This window comes from Cydia pomonella, chromosome 16 (genome assembly GCF_033807575.1).
Source record: "Cydia pomonella isolate Wapato2018A chromosome 16, ilCydPomo1, whole genome shotgun sequence".
NCBI lineage: Eukaryota > Metazoa > Arthropoda > Insecta > Lepidoptera > Tortricidae > Cydia > Cydia pomonella.
The window spans coordinates 18,764,188-18,788,381 of record NC_084718.1 but is presented as its reverse complement, the minus strand read 5'-3'; the positions used below and the strand labels follow the sequence as shown (position 1 = coordinate 18,788,381).

General features: G+C 37.5%; 1 protein-coding gene across 8 annotated transcripts in view; it reads right to left on the bottom strand.

The window, feature by feature from the left end:
* Positions 1-24,194, bottom strand: part of LOC133526400 (stress-activated protein kinase JNK) — a 483,516-nt gene that overhangs the window by 34,709 nt on the left and 424,613 nt on the right. For all 8 annotated transcript variants that reach the window (XM_061863021.1, XM_061863023.1, XM_061863024.1 and 5 more), the window contains one exon: positions 2,484-2,532. The gene's annotated coding sequence lies outside the window, so the exon portion shown is untranslated. The remainder of the gene's footprint in view (positions 1-2,483; positions 2,533-24,194) is intronic.

Here is a 24,194-nt window from a genome sequence, read left to right as displayed (position 1 = left end):
ACTAACAAAGAATATTTTATAGGGGAACAAGCCTGGGGTTATTGGAAACGGTTGGCAATGTGGTCGGAGCATATTCCATTACCCAAATTGGGTTTCTATCTGATATTCGCGTTTAAAGTTCAGATCGCTAATAGCTTTTCCAGAGTGTTATTAATATTAGCTTTAATGTTTAAACGATTTGAATTACGGAAACGGAGAATTTAGAAATGAAATTCTTAATATTCCCTCTTAGCGTTTCAAATCTTGGATTCCGATTGTAAAGTGTTAATTCATGTCTGGTCTGACAACTGTGAAATTAAATGGTGAATTTCATAAATCAAAGGAGTCTTTTCAGTTTTCACGATTAGTGCATATTAAACGATTAAGTGAAGACTAACGCAAAATTATACTTATTATCGATGATTTATTATAACTCTAGATAGGTTATAGGCGTTCCAAAATTGAATGAAATCTCATCGAAAGAAAAAGAGACAAGCTCATGTTTAACGAGTATGACAAGGATGCGAAAATGAATTAAAAATAACAGATTTCTTTATACGTGTAGAAATAATAAATATGGAAGACCTTTCCTTATGTCGGGGACCCCATGGTCCCCAGATAAGGAAAGGACAAACAATTAATAATAATTAAGTCGATGATTATTTTACTGAACATTTTTCACATCCGAATAAAACAAACCAAAAACATCAGAATTATTCCTATACCTGCAAATCTTCATAAAGTTCCGTTTTTACGGGGAAGCAGTAGACAATTTTGTGTGATGCTCTAGAAGAGGTTATCAAATGCCTCTATTCGCCGACTCAGCGGGGCAAATTCGGCCACGAGATCTGTTTCGCTCATGAAAATGCACATAAGAATGAGGAATCCGAGCTTATCTCATTGTGGCCTCGAAATGTCGCCGGTGCCGGTGATAAATAAAATAACCGCGGTTACCTCATTTTGAAAGCCCCGCGGGATATTGCTAACTTTTATATCTCTTTGTATTATGCTCGAGCGGGATCTCACCACAGATCTGCAATTGTACAAGTAGTAGGAGATACGTTACAAGGAATATCTACCCTCATATGTTATTTATTTGTGATAAGAAATAAATTATACATAATATTCACATTGCAAGTAGGTTGCCAAGTAAAATTGCGTACGGCGTACCTATGTCTTTTTGTTAAGACGACGCATTGTATATTTTGATGGCAGTCTGACGTTTACACAATAAATGTGTGGTTTGCCAACTACCTGCAAGTCGACACTCCGTTGGAAGGTGTCATGGCGGATGGCTGGTCGCAAGCACACGATCACAATCTGTATTTCATTTCCATGCCATACAACGGAGTCAAGACGTCACAGTCAGATCTTGATTTATTTCAGCAATTACAAAACTCATGAAAGTATTGTTCTGTGATCTGGTTATTCATGGCACCGACTTCATTTCTGTAGTTGCCGTGACGCGATTGGTTAAATTTTATAGCTTTTTTTACTTTAAACGGTAAAACCCATACCGTTTGCCACATACGACCTTATAGAACAAGCTAGCGCAAAAGCCAATTCACAACGCGCGAAGTATCGGGATGAACGCGGGTTTCGGGAAGCCAGCAAGCGTCGTGTTTTTAGTTTTTTTTTTTTTTAATTTATTTATAAAAGAGATAGCATAGCAGTTTGTTCTTCGATGCTTTCACCTTAAGTTTTTTTATACTAAGTCGGTGGCAAACAAGCAAACGGCCCGCCTGATGGTAAGCAGTCTCCGTAGCCTATGTGTTTTGTCGATTTCCGTCCTCATACTATACTTACTATCTAGCTGTACCTATAGATACTTATGCATTTTTATCCTCTCGTTTAGTTACAATAAAATCAGTTTAGAATCCAGACGCGTTTGCCTTATGATTCACCTGCAATCAAAATTGAACCTTATCCCGTAAAGAACACTATGTATGCCTGTATCTCCAGAGGAGTTAGATGCGCGTTGCCAACCCTAACACTCCGTACCCTCGGAAAATTAAAGAAAAATCGAAATATCGTTAGTGTTGTGTGTCGACAGAGTAACATCCTAGTGCGCAAAATGTTCAAGTTAATAAACAAGACCAAGTGCGGGTAGTTCGAAAAATGATTGCGGATTGATATCAACTTTGGCCAGTCTTCTCCGAGACCACGGGGACAACGCCGTCCTAGAACCGTCGGAGGTAAATTTAAAACTTAATTCGCGATTAAGTCCCGCTTCTATCAGTTAATGTTATAAGAGAATGATGTGTAGTCTGATCCGTTACTTTTGATGCAGACTGGACGTATTATATTATTATTATTTACTGACTGTGCTCGTAGTTACGCTGTATCTCGTGCGACAAGATGCTTCGAAATGGACTCACTCCAACAACCGCGCATGCGGCTACCGCCATTTTTATTGAAAATTTGCCGGCTCGAGGCTGCGCGCCGCTCGGCGCTAAAATTTAAAAGATTGCTTTGCCGCCCGAGGGGGTATGGTTTGTACTCACCATAAGTTACACGTTGTCATTTTGTTTATTTACTTTCGGTACACACAACCTGAAACAACAATAAATATGGCTCGTTAAAAACATTACAATCGTATTCCCACATATTCACCCCTCATGGTCTAAGATACGTTATAAGGAATATCCATCCTCACCTGTTATTATTTGTGATAAGAAATAAATGACAGATAATATTCACATTGATACATTGCAGATAGGTTGCCTAGTAAAATTGCGTACGGACAGAAAACATTTTTTTTTCTAGTGTTATTTAATCGTTTATTATATCAAATGAAAGCTTATTTTATATATAATCGAAGTGTAATAGGTTCCCTTATTAAATAGTTGGTCCAGTCCATGGTTGACTAGATTAACCGATTTTTATCTAAAATCTAGGCAACCATGGACTGGACTAACTTTTTCCTTACTTTTTCAACTTTTTTTCTCACAAATAAAAAAGAGATGAGGGTAGATATTCCTCATAACGTACCTCCTACTATCAGCGTATGGCCAATCATAACAATTTCACCCTGCAGTTAAGAATAATAACTCCAGTGCAGCCAACTGAGCCAACACAGTTATACACATGAGATTATCATTATTTTAAAATCCTAGTATCCTGTAATTATTTAATTTTAGAATTGATATTTTATTGATTATGTTTTTGTATATCTGTTTTGACGATCATAACATGAAATATGACAATCTACAATATTTCATGTTATGATCGTGCAATTTATGATGTAATTACAGATTACATCATAAATTGCAGGCATGACAATCTTATGAAATTAATAAATCTAAATCTATAAAGTAAGTCGGCGTTCTTTTTATGAAATCGTATCCTTCTAGAATTCATTCAAAAGGTACATAAAAACGCTTTAACTTGTATTTACAATATTTGCAGACACTTTCACAACGAAAAAGATTAAGTACTCTGAGTAGGTCTAAAAATAACATCAGTCTATCCCGTCTCGTTAGCCGGGACATAAAATCAAGCTTCCGGGAAAGATAAGACTGAAAATGGAGACGGCAATTTAAAGATAGTAAAACGTCTTTATACTAAAAAGTTTATTCAGAAACAAAGACTTGATATGTTACTTTTGCATCTTAGGTAAGGTGCATTGGGGTTACTTCGAAAGCGGGTTATTTTTGAAACAAATATCTAGGCATTCAGATCTATTCGTGTAGGTATGTGTTCCTTAACACATTCACCACTGAACTACGGTCGTAGCGCTACGTCCGAGCCGATACCATGGGTTTTGGTATGTAGCGGAAATGCTACGTAGAGGCAAAACGACAACGTGTCGTGATTAGCGCTGAATGGGTTAAGGCAGTTGATTGATTTCAATCCCACTGCAAGTAATCTGCGGCTGCAGGTACGAGTATACCTATCCACCCCACCCTGTGCCAATACGCAGAGCTCTGCGCTCAGCCCATGCCTACCTGTCAGCAGCACGTATTTGGATGCCTGCCGGCGCAGACAGCCAATCACTGAACTGCAGTTTTTTTTACTTTGTTTACGCGTACGGTCGTAATCAAACCCTGTTATCAATATTGCAGTTTATTTTAAATAAGGGTTGGCATATGCATATACCCTAAATTCGCCTATAGTACATAACTTCGATTAATATAGCGTTAAATCATAATTCCACTATGACTAGATCTAGATTCATGAGCGTATTCAACATTTAGAATTTGAAAACGGAATAAGTTTTAGTATACTTTTCATTAAGAAAAAAACATAAGGCGAAATTTGGACGGCTGGCGAAGAAAGGTTATTGGTTTGGAAAATTTGTTACTATTTTCACGCAGCATTATTAATTGTGAATTTAATGGATATATACTGCTTAGTACAATAATTATATAAGTATTTGACTTTAACGAAGTTGGGCATTAACGGTGAAGTTAAGGTTTTTCCTATGGTAGATAGTTTAGCCAACCCTAATTTCAATGCATAACATTGATAACGTGGTTTGCTAATCAAAGACTGCCATGTTATTAAGTAACAGCCCCGCTCCTCAGGTACAGGCGTTTAAACCCCTTATCTTAGCATCGAATGGAGCGTTTTCAATGGCTTCCCTTTCAGATGAATGTCAGCGCTCTATTCACGCGAGCAATATGGGTTACAGTGTAGGCTAGAGAATAACTAGGTAAGTGTATTAATATGATTAAGCATTCAACTGTTAAGCGTTCGGTAAATTTTATTGTATGCAAAGTTTCATAGAAAACGGTGACGTTGATGAAGTCTGTCAAGAGTGTGTAAGAATAATAAGTTAAAATGGATGTCCGAGTAGATAAAAGCAAACCCCACCTATGTAACCAAGCAATTAAAACAGAATTAATAGTCAATATTACCTTAAATTCTCAATACTGCTTAACAACACTAAGTTAATTAGATAAATTAGGCATAATTTGTAATAAAGTTATTTATTTACCTTGATTCAGAATTATTTGAAACTGCTAAATCAATCACTAGATGCCATTTGGGTTACTAGTATGATAAATTCAAAAATGAATAAATATAATTGAAAATAAAACCTTTTTATTAAAGTTACTAATCCTTTTTATTCACCTTATCATCAACAACTAATAAATACAATAACTAATACTTTATAATTCACCAATATATGGCTGAATTAATTATTTAATAATTAATTCAGCATTAAGGTACATAAACATTAAAATAATTATCAACATAGTATTTACTTAACTTTCAATATTCCTGTGGCGACGATTAACTCAGAGCTACAGTGCAACGAAGAATCACAATGAGAATGCTCCAAATAAATGGGGTCGGGCCCTTTTATATCCACTGCTAACCAGCCACTCGCAACTGGTTAATCATGCCATTTGTCGTTCGAGAAGTGACGTCACAAACGTATCTTCTCATTTATCGAATAATGCAGAATAAAATGATCACAACATCTTTTCAATAAACTCCGTTATACATAATTACTAATAAGTAATATTAATACATAATATAATCACTTTAAAATAGTTAACAAATCTTATTAGTAGGTTAACTACCGTCTCAAAGTTACCACTATCCATGTTTCTCTAATCAACCGTGGTTTCGTATCGTACCCACATAAATGACAAATTGTGTAAACTTCGCGTGATATTGAGTTAATTATCTAAATAGTGAATAATTATCAACATTGGACGTCAAAGAGAAACAGGTCAGTTCCATACATAATACAATTTATAAATAATAATCTAACACGGCCATACTGACGTGTACTTCGTTCCCGAAGTACCAAAAGCATAATTAGACAATCATTTCATTCATTAAATAAAGCTAAAGCCAATTATATACTTAATAATCCTATTCTACACATTTCGTATAATCAATATCATGAACTGCTTGAATATACATGTTAGCCCAATTCAAATCGACCAGCGAATATGTGTGGGTATTGCCAAATATCTAGACATGCCAATTACATTCACCCGCTGCTAGTGAGAACAATTGACACCAAGTATATGACCGACCAGCGGATACCAAATTAAGTGTATCGAAAATGTGGGTATTGCCAAATACCTCGGCATGCCAATTACATTCACCCGCCGCTAGTGAGACAATTGACACCAAGTAAATGACCGACCAGCGGATACCTAAATAGTGTATGAAAAACGCCAAACCACACCTAGACATACCGATCACATTCACACTCTGCCAGTGAGACCAATCGGTATCAAGTATGTGGCGGACCAGCATTTTTTTTAAAATTATACTATATCCAATCTACAGCAGATAATGATATTTTGTACAAAATACTATATCATAACATTTACATTTACCAATATAACGTTATTGGTTAACGGCACTTTCAACTTCAACATTTATTGAGCCGTAAAATCAAAAAATGCCCATCAACAATCATAAAATACAATTAACTGAAAATACCAATGCTAAGTAAGGTATTATTATTACTTAGTAATAACAATATTTCACAAAACACAAACTCTGTCAAATGTTGGTGTCTCACTGTAATTATACTCAAAAATAAAGATTGAAGATAATAATATAAATTCGTGTAGATACATAATGAAATGAAATCAAAACCTTAAAGATGTAAATCCCGCAGAGTTTCGGTCGGTGGTATTTACTGTTTGTTAAACTTTTTAAAATCCGTTCGGCCAATCTGACAATTCATTTCGCATTATGTGCAGTTTTATAGTACAGCAAATTATTTGTAATATATAGGCGATTCTGATGTCGAGGTAACGTTACTATAAAAAATACAATTTTAACATTTACATCATTATAGATATACCAGGACTCTGCTCCACTGTCGCTTGTAGCAGGGTCGAAAGTAGGCAAAGCGATGTCCACTTCTTTTCCAATAGCACCGGAGACAGCATCCTTGATCGCTTTCAGAAGGCCACACACAGCCTGCAAATCTCTCTGAAATTACATAAGCATTTTTTAAAGTCAGGCTGAATACTATCCCAACTTCTGATGTAAGAATAATAAGTTAAAATGGATGTCCGAGTAGATAAAAGCAAACCCCACCTATGTAACCAAGCAATTAAAACAGAATTAATAGTCAATATTACCTTAAATTCTCAATACTGCTTAACAACACTAAGTTAATTAGATAAATTAGGCATAATTTGTAATAAAGTTATTTATTTACCTTGATTCAGAATTATTTGAAACTGCTAAATCAATCACTAGATGCCATTTGGGTTACTAGTATGATAAATTCAAAAATGAATAAATATAATTGAAAATAAAACCTTTTTATTAAAGTTACTAATCCTTTTTATTCACCTTATCATCAACAACTAATAAATACAATAACTAATACTTTATAATTCACCAATATATGGCTGAATTAATTATTTAATAATTAATTCAGCATTAAGGTACATAAACAGTTTGCGCGCGCATGCGATCGCGAATGGGTGTGTGAGTGCGCGTTCTATGCGTAGCGAAATGGCTTCAAAGACGTTAAAGTGCGTTAATTGTAACCTGTGTGTATCTGAACTGTTGACTTATGTGCAAAACAAGACGGGTTTGATGGACAATGAAAGCATGAAACGGATTTGTCTATCTGCTTTTAATCAGGCAGAAATTAGTGAGGCGAAAAGATTGCTTTTTGACGCCTTAAATGAGACAGGAAGGAAGAAAATATCAAGAAGAAATGTGGGAAAAACAGAGAGGGACCTAGAAGATATAATGCTAGTGTTCAGAGAGGTAGATAGTGAGTTAATTCCTACGTTTGTGGCCAGAGATTTAAGCAAGCTACCGGCCGTTACGTTTGATTTTTTAGACGCATCGGCTTTGTTGAAAGACATAGCTCGGCTAAAACATGAAGTACAGGAAATTAAATGCACATATGCCACTAACAAACAGTTAGAAAATCTGGAAAGCAAGTGGAATGAAGATAAATATGCAGCTCTAGTGCGCGGGCAAGTGAATGTTAATACAAAACGCGGTGCTTATTTGTTAAACAGCGGCCCGATGGGTATATTGTCGCTAGGCGATAGATCACCGGGCGAGTCAGGGGGCAATGACCGAGCCGGGTTGCATTCACCGTGCCAAGGTCAAGCGCCAGCGCAGATTAGTTGGCCGACTAGAGGTACAGAGCCATTAGCGCAAGCGCACGATGACGCATGCGAGTTACCGCCCGAATGTACTACGCCGGACCGGTCTAGCGAGGGAACGAAGCATGATGATGAGGCGTTCTCGACCAAGTCAACGGGCAATAAGGTTGAGTTTCCGGTGCAGCAAAATATGGACATATCTAATATGAATCATTTATTATCGGCAAAGAAACAGGTATGCGGAACGGAGCGAAATAATGATAAACAAACATTTGCGGCCCTGTTGAAAAATGGGGAGCAATGGAAACCGCAAAAAGTTGACGAGGAATGGCAAAAGGTTCAAAGAAAAAAACTTAAGAACAAATTTATTGGGTCTAAGGGTAATGCGGAACCTACCGTTAATCTTAAGTTTAAAGCGGCTGAGGATAAGATACCTTTGTTTATATACAATGTGCATAAGGAAGTGTCGGAGAATGACATCAAGGAATATATTCAACATAAAACTAAAGAAGTAGTGTCCTTAGTAAAAGTGAGAACAAGGAGACAGAGGGACTATAACTCTTATAAGCTGTTCGTCTCAAGTGCAAAATTAGACATATTTATGGATGAATCTTTGTGGCCGCAGGGTGTTTATTTCAGGCGCTTTATCGTCAGGGATAGGCAAGATAAGCGGTCGAATCAAGACTATGAGAGTGGAAATTTGGATCTTTCGAAGCGAAATGAGTAGTAGCATAACCAGAATGATAAGTTTTAACTGTAAGTCTCTAAAGCGGTCGTTAGAAGGAGTAAGGGAGTTGTGTGAATTAGCTGATGTCCTATTACTACAAGAAACATGGCTGTTGGGGCACGACTTGCCATTGCTCGGCACGGTACACAACGACTTCGCTTACACTGGGACTACGGCGGTCGACTGCGGTGCCGGTTTACTAACTGGGCGTCCGCACGGTGGAGTAGCGGTACTATGGAGGAAAAAGGCGTTTAAGGACGTATCGGTTGTGAAGTGTAATAGTGTTAGGCTAGCGGCCATTAAGATATCAATGGCAAATACTGAGGTTCTAATATTTAGTGTGTATATGCCAGTTAATTCCCCGGAAAATTTACCGTTATTCACCGAGTGTATGAGTGAAATTAGCGCTATCAGTCAGGACAATCCCGGTATTGCGGCAGTGTACATTTTAGGGGATTTTAATGCGCATCCCGATGAGCTTTTTTGCAATGAATTATTGCAGTTTTGTGAAACACAAAAGTGGCATTGTATAGATATTGAGCTTTTGGGCGCTGACTCTGATACGTATACTTTTACAAGTGAAGCCCACGGTTGTGACAGATGGTTGGATCACTGCATTGTCACAGAGGCAGCGAGAAAAACAGTGCGAAATGTCAAGGTTGACTACGACGTGTATTGGTCCGACCATTTGCCGCTTGTAATGGAGTGTGACCTGGATAAAGTTGAGATTGTTTGCGATAGCGTGACGTCACGGAATGAGGGCGTAGTTTGGGGTGAAAGAGAGGCAGCTCAAGTGGAGCTCTACCAAGCAATCTGCCACAGTAAGTTAAAATTGCTAGACTTTCCTGCTGAGTTGACGTCATGCGCAGATAGGCTATGTAGCGAATCTAATCATAAACTAGTATTAGATAATATGCATAGTTATATAGTGAATACGCTGACGGAGGCAGCAAAAAAGTCTAGCAAGAAAACGCAGGGAAAACACTGCAGTCAGAGACAGGTGGCCGGCTGGAACAGGTACGTGGCTCATGCTCACAGGGATGCCAGGGACAAATTTCAAATCTGGGTGTCTGCCAATAGGCCTAAAATGGGGCCAGTTTACCGGGACATGTGTGAAGCCAGGAAGCTTTTTAAATCCAAGCTGAAGTGGTGTCAGGACAGGCAAGAACAAATTAAGAGTGATATTCTTGCCTCGAACCGCACAGCTCAGGATTTTAAGGCTTTCTGGAAAAACACTAATAAATTTAACAAGAAACCAGGGGTCCCTGTGAGCGTGGGGGGAGAAAGCGACAGGAAGGCTATCGCGGACAATTTCAGCAGGTTGTTTGCCGTGAGTCCCTTGCTGAGTTCAAATGTGAGTGAGGTGGGTGATGCTGAGACTGTCATGGGTGAATGCTCCCTGAGATTTACAGCTAGTGAAGTTGACAAAATCATTAAAGACATGCAAAGGGGTAAATCACCGGGACATGACGGGCTCAGCATCGAGCACCTCAAGTACGCTGGGGTTCACTTGCCGCGAGTGCTGGCAATGTTCTTTACTCTGTGTATGAGGCACGCCTATCTGCCCCAGCAACTTACTAGTACAGTGGTAATTCCGTTGGTCAAAAACAAGACTGGTGATCTTTCGGACATGGGGAACTACAGACCTATCTCTCTGGCCACTGTACTAGCAAAAGTGCTTGACAGCTTGATTAACGTGCAACTTTGTAAACATATTAAAATTCACGACGCTCAATTCGGCTTCAGGCCAGGTCTGTCGACTGAAAGTGCAATTTTGTGCGTTAAGCAGGCTGTCAAGTACTACAAGGACAGGAACACCCCAATTTATGCGTGTTTTCTGGACTTGTCCAAAGCGTTTGATCTGGTTGTGTACGATATACTATGGGACAAGCTGCAAAAAACCAGTCTTCCTAGGGAGTGCGTGGCTTTATTAAAATATTGGTACAACAGCCAGGTCAATCGCGTCAGATGGGCAGGGGTTGACTCAGATATGTATAATTGTGGTGTAAGGCAGGGGGGGCTGTCATCCCCCGTCCTATTTAGCCTATATGTGAATGAGCTGATCGAACGGCTCAGCAGGACACATGTCGGCTGTCATATAGGTGATATCTGTTTCAATAACATAAGTTATGCAGACGACATGGTCCTGTTGGGACCGTCGGTCGACTCCATCCGAATATTACTCAGAGTATGTGAAGGCTACGCTCTACAGCATGGTCTTAAATATAATGCGAGTAAAAGTGAGGTACTTATATTTAAGGCGAAAAAATATAACCCAAACACCCTGCCAAAGATCATGCTGGGGGGCGAGCCTCTTAAAATAGCAAAACAGTTTAAGTATTTGGGCCACATGCTAACTGAGGAACTGAATGACGATTGCGATCTGGAGAGGGAAAGAAGGGCGTTGGCAGTGAGGGGCAATATGCTTGCCCGCAGGTTTGCACGTTGTAACAATCAAGTCAAGTTGACACTTTTTAAAGCATATTGTCAAACTTTTTACACGTGCAGCCTGTGGGTAAGCTTTACTCAGAGGTCCTATAACACATTAAGGGTGCAGTACAACAACATCCTCAGGATGCTGCTGAGGCTGCCAAAGCACTGCAGTGCATCAGGCATGTTTGCCGAGGCACGGGCGGATGACTTTTTCGCCATAAGGCGGAAAAGAATTGCCTCGATGCTCAAGCGAGTGCGTGGCAGCAGCAACTGTATGCTGAGGGTGTTGGCGGAGCGCCTGGACTGCCCGCTAACAAAGTACTGGGTTGATGTGGTCATTGGTAGAACCAAGTAGTGAATAAATTATTTTCACTGCTTGCTTCTGCCAATGGAATTATTTCACGAATTTTTGTTCTCATTATACTTAGTACTTATGTAAATTAACTAACCTAGTCTTTTTAAGTTTTTTTTTTTATTTTTTAAGTTTTACTAATACTTATATGGACACATGTCTGAAATAAACAATTTTTATTTTTTTTATTTTATAAACATTAAAATAATTATCAACATAGTATTTACTTAACTTTCAATATTCCTGTGGCGACGATTAACTCAGAGCTACAGTGCAACGAAGAATCACAATGAGAATGCTCCAAATAAATGGGGTCGGGCCCTTTTATATCCACTGCTAACCAGCCACTCGCAACTGGTTAATCATGCCATTTGTCGTTCGAGAAGTGACGTCACAAACGTATCTTCTCATTTATCGAATAATGCAGAATAAAATGATCACAACATCTTTTCAATAAACTCCATTATACATAATTACTAATAAGTAATATTAATACATAATATAATCACTTTAAAATAGTTAACAAATCTTATTAGTAGGTTAACTACCGTCTCAAAGTTACCACTATACATGTTTCTCTAATCAACCGTGGTTTCGTATCGTACCCACATAAATGACAAATTGTGTAAACTTCGCGTGATATTGAGTTAATTATCTAAATAGTGAATAATTATCAACATTGGACGTCAAAGAGAAACAGGTCAGTTCCATACATAATACAATTTATAAATAATAATCTAACAAGTGCTTGGTGCAACTGGCCCTAAGGGACAACACACATACCTACGGTACGACGTCGTATCGTGGGTATGTGTGTTGGCCCCGCGATACGAAGCTGTGACGTTGCACGACGCCGCAACGTGAGACGACGTCGTATCGTGGTTATGTGTGTTGGGCCCGCGATACGAAGCCGTAACGTTGCACGAAGCCGCAACGTGAGACGACGTCGTATCGTTGGTATGTGTGTTGGCCCTGCGATAAGAAGCCGTAACGTTGCGTTGCACGACGTCGCAACGCGAGACGACGTCGTATCGTGGGCGATTGTCAGTTATTCACTAACAGGTCGATATCGTCCGACGAACTGGTAACCAGTGGGCATCTGTAACCGTCCGTTACTTTTTACGGTTCAATTTGTAATGGTTAATTTTCAATATGGTTAATTCAAATTGACTTTCGGCCAACACTGCGCTTTGGGGCCGGTACAGTTAGGGCAAATTGGAGTGGACCCTTTAACACATTCACTGCCACTGGAAATGGGGCGACTGGTACTGAAAGTAAAAAAAAAAATGTTCATTTTTTAAATTGCCACACATATGCTCAGATTTTTAATTTCGGATAAGCGGATGTGAACTGTTTTAGAGAAACATGAGCAATATAAAGGAAAGGTCAATCGAGTTTTCGGAGGTTTATATATTCAATACGATACGACAACGAAGCTTCAGTGAAAACAGTTTTCTTTCTGTCGTATTTGTTACTTGTTTTGGAACAAATTAATGCTACCCACATATAGCCAGACACAGGTCGCACGAAAGGTTATAAAACTGCTTTTGTAGTTTGTATTTTGAACAATGTAAAGGTGAATAAAGGAATGGCGGGGGTTGATATTTTATATGTAATATGTGCGAGCAGTATTTTTTTTGTATTTGGCATGTTTTCGTTGTTACTGGTTTATTAGGGTAACATTTTATTTGAATTACTTATTTAGTTTAGAGCAAATTTATACCACCCACGTGAAGGGTCAGATGAAAGATAATATAAGTAAGTATGTTAAATGTTTTTGTAGCATCATAGATAATTTAAGCTTAATTGGACTCTTTTATGGGGACACCCATACATAAATAAGTACTTATTCTGTTTTTACCATACGTTCGTACTTGCTTTTATTCGAATGTAAGTACGTTGTCGGTTCTTTTTTTATAATATCGATAAAATTCCTAAAATGCATAACCATAAAATCATACCTTTCGTTAAGAATACAAACCGGCCTATAACAAGTTTATCTCCATATTGTGGGTATTCTTTTTCATAACAGAGCTTAACCATTTCTTCGATGTAAATGTTCCATAAATTGTTTATGGTAACTTTATTATTTTACCTCGCTTTTCGGCTGGAAACTTTCCCGTAGAAAAATAAACTCGGGAAAAAATTGTTTGAAGCGGTAACATTTTTCTCTATGTTAAGTTCTTTGAGGAAATGCTACACAATTGTGCTTTTGGTGTTTTTATGACAATATAAAAAAAATAATACGCGAGAAAAAATATTATTTTAAATCGTTAAAGATAAGCGCGACAATGTTTACCTCAATCATAGAGAAATAAGTAAGCATAGCGTGCTCACTCCATACATCAGTTTTCTTACCAAAACGCTTATTATTTTCGTAGTCGACATCTAGCGTCAAGTAGCGGATTTATAGGGACCGTGCGCGTTGGAGGGTCTGCCATCTTGTGGCCTGAATCGGAACCATAAACATGTACATATACACGTCACGTGTTTTCTTGTGCATAGTAGGTTCTGCCATCTTGTGGGCTACATCGGAACAATAAACATCGCATTTACGCCTCGCGCCAAGAATCTGACGGCTCTTGTGCTGCCTCCTACAGTTCATGCACGCTCCCTATTAGCACCGCTACTTGACACTAGGTGTCACGAGTGTCGTGGTTGTCGAAAAGTGTATTTGTATAAAATTGCTCAACAATTTACAACTAATATTACAAGCAGAAGGACTTGAAAATAGAGTTCCGGTTAATCCGCAAGCTGAAAATTGCTGAACTAACAGAACTGATAAATCCGGTATATACCGGTATTTTATAAACCGGTTCTGAGCCTTGGTTATAATATATAGATACAGATAAATACTTAAATACATAAAAAACAACCATAACTCGGGAACAAATACCTGTGATGACGCACAAATAAATGCCCTTATCATGAACCCGGGACCTCCAGCCAGGGATCGGAAACCGGTATTTTTTGTATGGGAACGAAAACGGTATTTTTTCGTTCTTTGTTAATTACTTCATTTCTAATTAGGCAATCTAATAATACGAAGTCGTTATCTGAAAACACAACTGAGTCCTACATTTAGAGTATAAAATAAACCGAAATATATGGTTATTTCGATGTTTTTGCAAAAAACCGGTTCCGATCCCTGCCTCCAGCTTCGCAGGCAGGGCCACTAACGACTAGGCTAGGATGCCGTAATTTAAAACTATTAATAACAGTTTATAACCTATAAAATTTTAGGACCGGAATATAATAGATAATGCATTTTTAACACGCTTTTATTAGGTCGACCTGTATGTAACTAACTATGTAATGGAATCTAAGGTAACTAATTTAACCATATTCCAAGGATCGCAGCGCCATGCAAATTGGCAGCTGTATGTGGTTCTGATGACAATACAATAATATGGTACTGTCGAACTGATCTAATGATGGAGACGGAAGATATAAAATAATTTTTTTTTATTTTTTTTTATAAATATTATAGGACATTATTACACAATGAACAAACATTAAAGATATGAACTGAAACTTCATGATGGAACATCGTATCATAGCTGTGTTTGGATTTGTTAGAAAAGTCTTGTAATGAAGTTTGACCACGATTAGGTTTCAAGGTCTGATGATGAAGCCGGAAGATAGGCACTGGCATTCCATGATACATACATAATGGACTTTGAACACGAAAGCGTGTTTTTCTAGTGTTTTTTAAACTATTCATTAACTAGTATGATTAGAATATTGTATTTATTTCAACTTTATTGCATAAAACACAAATGAAATCTACAAATGGCGGACTTAATGGCATTCTCTAGCAGTCAACCATAGAACTAAACAGAGACGCATGCCCACGGAATGGTGTCAGAGATCCGATTGTAGGTTACGTTCGTGAATGATGGCACCCAGTCACGCGACTCAGGCGCAGCGCCGCGAATAAAAACTTCAACTAGCCTGATTTAGGGGCTGATTCGACGCAATCTCTATCCCATCGGGTGGGTTCGAATTTCCGGAAGTATGACTTACGCGGAGAAATCTCAAGGTTAGTAAGCTTTTCATAGGCAATGTGAAAATAGAACTGAAAGGAATTAGTACTAGTTTTAATTGTTGAGTTTTAATAGCCTTTCTTTCGCGCTGGCAAGTTTAGGTCATAAATAAACATTGTAATCCATAATCCATTTACCGGTAATAACATTTGTATATGTGGGCGGGACAAGTAGTCCAAAAGTATTTGAAAGTAGTTTTATGTCTTTGTTAATTATTTTTTTCTTTTATGGACGCTAACCTCTAGGCTTGTAAGATGCATTTACTAACACATAGCTGCTTCTTGCATTGTGCATTAGGTTTAATACTTTAGGTGAAACGTGCATAAGGTAAAACGTGCATTAAGTATTTCGTCGATTAGGTTATTTGAGCTTAGGTATTATATAACTTAGGTCAGTCGATGTTTAGGTAAAATGATCGTTAGGTAATTTTAGATTCGGTGAATCGAGCATAGGTGATTCAACATTTGACAAATCGATTTTAGGTACTCTGATATGTAATCTCTTATTGCTGAGGTTCTTGCTCGCTCTAGCTCGCGCATAGCTGCATATGTAAGAGTAGAATGGAATAATAGTCGCCTCGTCGTTTAGTCTGATAGTTTCTAATCATCTGTAATCTATGGCGTAGATGGCTACGGCGTAGCACTTCTGCGTATGCAATATTATATCGTTCTTTGCTTATTAAAATATACTCCGTATATCGTTACTATAAGCACTACAAGTTGCAATAAATGTACAGTTGAGTTCATAAATATGTATACATGTTTTCACTTTATTTCAATGGAGTAAGGTGAAGAAATGTATACATATTATGAACTCGACTGTACAGTAGAATACGCTTATACACTTTGAAGGAAAACATAGTTGATCAACTTTACATTTTTGTTACGATTTGCAAATGAATCTCTAATAAATGTATGCAGTGTCAGTTTAGGTATAATAGCGTAAACTTCAATAACGACTTTTTGTAACACGTTTTAAAAGTCTTGAAATTCCCAATGGCAAAAATCTTATTATTTTTCTAAAACTTTCCAGCACTTTACTAGAATTTACCTAAAACTTAAAAACTGTCTACAACTTGCCTTATTACTAATTTATTTAATATTTGGGTCAAAATTATTTTAGTTGTCTTGCCCAAAAAATGTGACAGATTGTAGCTTTGTGTATGAGATTAAATTTATTTTTTAAATTTTCCCATGTAAGTTATAATCTACAGCTAGAAAGACATGCAATAGCACTAACTTTTTTATTTATTTGATAGAAGACACAACTACAAACGTGACGGAGTGGTCAGACAAGACAACGAAAAGAATTTTAACCCATTTACTGCGTTATCGAAAATACGTTGTACAAAAAACAGATTAGTGTAATTTCCCTACCAGTCAACATTCACCTATAACCGCAATTCATTTAGTAAACCGAAAGTTTGCGATACACGGCCCGATTCGAACTTGACGTGACGTTTATGTATAAAGAAACGCCACTTATGGCTCTGACATAGTCGATCCATATCGTATCTAGACCTAATATTTGACGTAATCTTCAAGTTCGAATCGGGTCGACAGACTTAATATAGTAATTTCCCTGCCAGTCAACCTTCGCCTATAGTTGTTGATTCAGTTGCAAATCTTCACAAACAACGTGTAGGGGAGACTGCATTAATAAAATAACAATTACAACCCCCAGGCCCCCGCTCGTACAAACAGCAACACACTTAACTGCCCATCCGTGGACCTTATGCCTTTTGTAATAAGGTCCACCGATGGACAGTGAAGTGTGGGCGATGGTACAGTCAGTATCAAAAGTATGCGTCAAAAGTTTCATTTTAATTGTTTAACATAAAAAAATGTCTATATGTAGATCCTTGGAGGATTTAACAACTGGAGACGCCTTGTCTGTTATTTTCTGTACAAAACAGTCTGCCGATTTTTGAGGGGGAGGAGCATGTCAAATTATGGCTATTTGCACGTAACGTACAAAAAGCCATGTCAGATAAACGTCAGTCCATACAATATAATATAGGACCATTGGCCGAGGTTTTCGACAGGTTTTCTTAAAGGCGACTTTGGTGGTTAAAAATCAGTACAAGTCTTTTTAAAAGAACCTCATACTTTAGACCCTAGGGAAAACCTCGGCAGGTAGCTCATTCACCAGCCGGAGCGCCCGCGGGGGCAACTACTAATTAACTACTTTGATGCTGACACAGACAAATTTGAACCTTATTGCAGAGACGTAAGGTACATCGATACTCTATTATGATAACTTTTAGTACGCGCATATTTTATGCGGGACCAGAAACAGGGGTAGTAAGTGTATCATTTAAAATCCGCCCTTTCGGTGATACAACTGATACGATTAATTTGTTCATTATTTATTCATGTTTGCCGAATACCAATCATATATATTACCGGGAAAAGGGATTCGGTGCTATGGCCGCGACACTTGGAACTTTTTTTTTTTTTTATATTTGTTAGTGTAATATGTGTTAGTTACTTTCACTTATATGCGAATGGGAAATCATAATCAATGTAAAATCAAGAATTTCGATTTCGCGGATTTAGAAAAATAATATTATTGCTTGATTTATTGATTTTGAAAGATACTACGATAGTAAAACGTGCCGCTTGGTGCGCTGTTTCTAAATCCCATACAAAATTAGACTTAACGCAAACGCGTACGTCACGTCATGCTATCGAATAAATTTACACTAGGGGTTCTGATAAACATTATTAAACGTGTGTAAATGCATTCAAAACGAAATACTTGTCACCGCCATGTAAGCAAGGCAAGGGAATAAACACAAAGAAAATTCCAAAAAATAATGCAAACATACCTAACGGCCCGATTTGAACAATGAGATACGATAACGATAAGTTCTGGTTTAGATAAGTTCTCATTTAGATATCGTTTGTATGTTGTATAACTAACAGAAACAGCTCGATTCGGGCAACCAATGTCACTTTGACGTTGGAAATATCGTAGATAGATCTTATTGGGATCACATCGGAATCGAAACAAACGTCAATTTTGACATGTCGTTTAGTTATTGATCTTTTAAAGATCTTAAACGTGTCTTAACTATTATTCGAATCGGGCCGTAAGTTACTTGTTTTTTTTACTAACGAGTATATGCGTGAAGCACAATTTGTCGAAACGCTAAGTACGTCATTACACTATCTAGTCGAAGGGGTGTGATTCGTAATTGGAGGGCGATGCCTCTCCAAAAATAACGCGCACTTTCGGCACAAGAGCCACGCACGATCGACCGACTGTAAGCACGTTAGGTACCGAGGTACTCGAGGTGTGTTTTTTGCGACTCTAAAACCTTCCCACAGTGAAGAGTTTAGGGTCGCAAAATATGTTTTGACATTGGCGACATAAACTTTATGTATAATATGTCGTCTACTTTAAGTGAGAAACAATGAGCGAGTGTTTCCACTTAGGAAAACTCACTAACATTAGTGACATTGTGAATAATAGTCAGCGCTCAACGATTAATGTTTTTTTTTTCGAGAAAGAAATAGTCGATCGGGACCTTTTTGGCGGCAGTCGGACACGTGCCTTGTGCCTATTTTACTACTTATATTGCTGAAACATATTTAATTTTCAAACTTATTTCTATTTTCACGAAAACATAGTTAAAAAACTTAAGGAAACAACAATCTGAACGCACAAATAACAATCTTAAGTAACTTTCATAACGTTACAATTAAAATGTTTCTAATTTCCGAACGCTCCTCAGTTTCATCAACGTAACTTCTAGAATATACTTTATAATTATCTTTATACCTTTAAACGATTTCGATGAAATGGATGCTTGCGATTGCTATATGGTGGTTTTCGGGGGCGAAAAATCGATATTTGGAAAAACGCGTTTTTTTTTATACATTTGCCGAGCGAAGCAAAAAGGTTATTTAAACTCTATAAAAGCTTGGAGAAAAATTGAGCGACCACGAACCGCCATTACCGCTCCGTTTTACGAAATCTCCGCAAAACCTTTTTAAACGTCGAATTTAAATATCGTTTGCTGCGTGGAACGGAATTTTAAAGTGCGGAAGTGCGCAAACTGTTCTGTTTTGAGAAAAATACCGCGTTGATTTTTATATGGCCGTTGAGTTTTAAACTCGAGCGTTCGAAAAAAGCTGCAAAAAAGAAAAAGTATGCCTCGCGCAATACTCAAAATGCTCCGAATAGCATTTAATGTTCGTATTGCGTGATATGTTAAAAGAATCATCCTCGTACCTACAAGCTGTTGTCTAGAGCAATTTTTTTTACCGATTATGTTACTACGAAGACGTTTTCTAAGCAATATCTAACCATTAACACTGTGTTTCCATCAGAGATGTGCGAGAATGCGAAGCGAGAGATGTTTGATAAGAACCGATAGAATCACTTCATTTGTTTCCCTCGCTCAGTGTGTGGTGGTTCCATTGCTTCTTAAGAAACACATCACTCGCTACGCATCCTCGCACATGTCTGGTGGAAACGTAGCCTTAACGAACTGTAATAGTTTTCCACACAGAATAAAAGGAACAATATGAAGCTACAACAAAGGCAAATAACCGTTACCTAACCGATACACGTTTCTGAAAACATGTAGGTGTTTAGGTGGGCGTCGAGGTTAGGGGCTGTGCTCACACAGGTAACATCCAGTTCTAATTAAATACGATTTGTATCAAGAGGGAAGAATCTTTTAAAATCTAACGAAATAACGGTAATTTCTCTATGAAATACCATTTCGGGAGAAAACGTTTTCGACTAACTAAATCTTAACAAATCATTTTGATTTTGATGTCGATCGCAAAATATATTCTAGGTTTATAGGTCTGCAAATTTTGAAAAAAAAAAGGAAAACCAATTAACCTAGTTTTTCATCGTGTCAATAACATACTAAAAAACATGGAGAATGGAAAATATTTAGAAGTGGGAAAACGTTTTTGCTTTTTGTATGGACGGTCACGTGCTATACTTCCCTCTTAATATTTATTCAATTTAAGATACGAATCAAATTTTCTTAATACATTTTAATTTGTTTTTTTTAATAGTCATAGTCACACTAAAGTCTGTCAAGCCATTTCCGTCAGTAGAATAAAACGGTAAATTTAAAAAATGTAGGCGCCAATAGTTATCGTCCCATAGAACATTTGAATTTCGCGCCTTTTTCTACTGACAAAGTTGTTTGACCGGCCACGGCGGTACCCGTCACAAATTATCTAGCAAATCTAATATGTCGAATAAATTACGAGATGTTGTAAAGTTCTCTCAGAAAATCTAAAATTTTACAATTAATGGTCTCGCTCCTAATGCAGGGTGGTCGATATGTTTAAATTAATTTAGATTAGATTAGATTAGATTTATTTATTTCTTAAAGAAAAAGACACAGTATTTTACACAAAAGGATAAAACAAAGGCTTTCACTAAAAGATCGTCAACTTAACATTAAAACAAAAAATATAAAATTAATAAAGAAAATGTCAATGTATACATAGCTAGGGACAACCTAGGTATTGTCGAAATGTCAAAAAGAATAAAAAAAACAAACATATTTACAAAAACACTAAGTTATAAATAACTTTATCTCTAAAATAATTTAAATGAAAAATATAATGAAAATATATTATATGTCAACGATCTTAATTGCTAAAAATATTAATACAATGTCAATTCATATTAAATTAAATTAAATGTCACAGTTATAAAATAGGTTCATAAATTAATTTAAAATAAATACATAATAAATTATTTTTCGCTATATTCTTTAACGGAATATAGTGACATTTCTATTAAAAGTTCCTTCAGTTCGTGTGCAAACTTGTCATTCGAGGTTTCATTTCTGAGGCTGGCGGGTAGTCGCTCATTTATGTTCAGTATAGGGACCGTGCGCGTTGGAGGGTCTGCCATCTTGTGGCCTGAATCGGAACCATAAACATGCACATTTACACGTCACGTGTTTTCTTGTGCATAGTAGGTTCTGCCATCTTTTGGGCTACATCGGAACAATAAACATCACATATACGCATCGCGCCAAAAATCTGACGGCTCCTGTGCTGGCTCTTATAGTTCATGCACGACCCCTATAGTTTATCTAGAATGCAGCTGTTGCCTAAGCCAAACCTTTGGATTAGTTATCAAGCGGACCCCAGACTCACATGAGCCGGGGCAAAATGCCGGGACAACGCGAGGAAGAAGAAGATAGTTTATCTATATACCCGATTAACTTACATAGACATGTATTAACCTGCATAAAAATGTATTATTGTTTCGCTCATTGTTATTTGTAATAGTTTTAGGTAATATAAATAAATAAATATTATAGGGACATTCTTACACAAATTGACTAAGTCTCACGGTAAGCCAAGAAAGCTTGTGTTGTGGGTACGCAGACAACGATATATAAAATATACAAATACTTAAATACATAGAAAACATCCATGATTCAGGAACAAATATCTGTGCTCATCACACAAATAAATGCCCTTACCGGGATTCGAACTCAGGACCATCGGCTTCAGAGGCAGGGTCGCTACGTACATACTAGGCCAGACCGGCACAATCAAAATAAATAAAATCTATTCTATTCTACCCACTGGTCACTGAATTAGACCTGCTGTTATTTTCGTTCGTCAAAACAAAGAAAACTTTTCCACCGGGCTCTCTGTGATCGCCCACTGCCGCCCACACTTAAACATGCTTAAACTTTGTGAAGTGTTTAGCTTGTTGAGGCGGGACTATTTAAATAAATAAACATTATAGGACATTATTACCAAAATTTACTAAGTCCTACAGTAAGTTACTTAAACGACGATATATACAATATATAAATATCATAAATACTTAAAAACATAGAAAACACCCACGACTGAGAAACAAGTATCACACAAATAAATACCCTTACCAGGATTTGAACCCGGGACCATCGGCTTCATAGGCAGGGACACTACCCACTAGGTCCAGATCGGTCGTCAACGTCAATTTATAACGTAAGTCTTACGTAAAATGTACCTTACCATTCGTCGGCTGTTAATAAGCAGCTCCTAAGTATACAACCGAACCAGTAATTTGCGCCATGAATTATTGTTGTTTTGACAACAAATCATAGAAGCACTACCCCTAGTGTAAATTTATACGATAGCGTGACGTGATGTACACGTTTGCGTTAAGTCTCATTTTGTATGGGATTTAGAAACAGCGCGCCAAGCGGGACATGAGAAATGAGACTTAACGTAAACGCATACGCCACGTTTCACTATCGAATAAATGTACACTAGGGGTACAGAGCGTGAATCTTGTGAGTTGTAACGTCGTAAGCGCCATGAATTTCACGGCGCTTACGACGTTTTGGTCGCGTGGTACAGGTTGATATTGCGACAATTTCATCGTTTGGGATGATGGGTTCTCTATAATAATAATAACTCGATACTTCTAAAGTACTTAAAGCAGACTAAGAGGTATACCTTTTGCCAGACGACAAAAAGAAAATGGCCTGATTTTTATTACGCTGTCGGTTTTTTAGGGTTCCGTACCCAAAGGGTAAAAGGGGACCCTATTACTAAGACTCCGCTGTTCGTCCGTCCGTCCGTCTGTCACCAGGCTGTATCTCTTGAACCATGATAGACAGTTGAAATTTTCACAGATGATGTATTTCTGTTGCCGCTATAACAACAAATACTAAAAAGTACGGAACCCTCGGTGGGCGAGTCCAACTCGCACTTGTCCGGTTTTTTTCTGTAGATTTGGATATTTGGCTGATTTGAAAAGCTCCTCATTCTGGGCGGAATAAATACGTATTCACAATTTGGGACAAAAACATTCCGTTGAGCTACTTATACTGAGTTTTAGGACATTCGGTGAAATTACGTTTATGTGTTTATTCTGTAGGGAAACGGCATAACGTTTACATTCAAGAAATGAGAAAAAAATGCCGCTATGAAACACTACCTATTTCAAACTATTTTGTTACCGCGCCGTGCATTGCTGGCATACATAATTAAAGGCCTCAAGAATTACGCAACAAAAAACGAAACAAGGAAATAGATTCCCGAGCCAGTAACGCGAAAACACCCGCATTTTTCACGTAAACAAATTCCTTTTCAAAGAGATTAAGGCTCAAAGAAAAACTTAGGTCTATTCCGTACCGTACCAATTACGGATTCCGCCCGCAGCCTCACGGAACGCGTTATCAGATCGATATAAAACGACTTAAAAGCTTTAAAACTTCATGAGACATAAGACCTTTTAAGCCGTTGTCGAGGATCAATGGAGTCGCGGGTCGCAAACGGAACGCATTGTAAATTTAAACCGGTTCTTAATTTGAAAATGGAAATTGAGAATGGGTAAATTTTAGAGAGCTCGTATCATTAGTGTCCTTGGAATATGGACTTTAATAATAATAATAAAATGTTTTATTGCATGCATAAAAAAAAACCATACATGTCTTAAAAACTAACTATAAACTAGCTTAACTTTAACAAAAATGAAAATAATGAGTATTAAACAAAATTCAATATTATTATTTCCGGTTCTCGCTCTGATGAACAGATAGCCAATGCCTAAAACATGACTATTTGGGTTCTCAGTTATCGTCCTCACAATTTCGTTTTTCG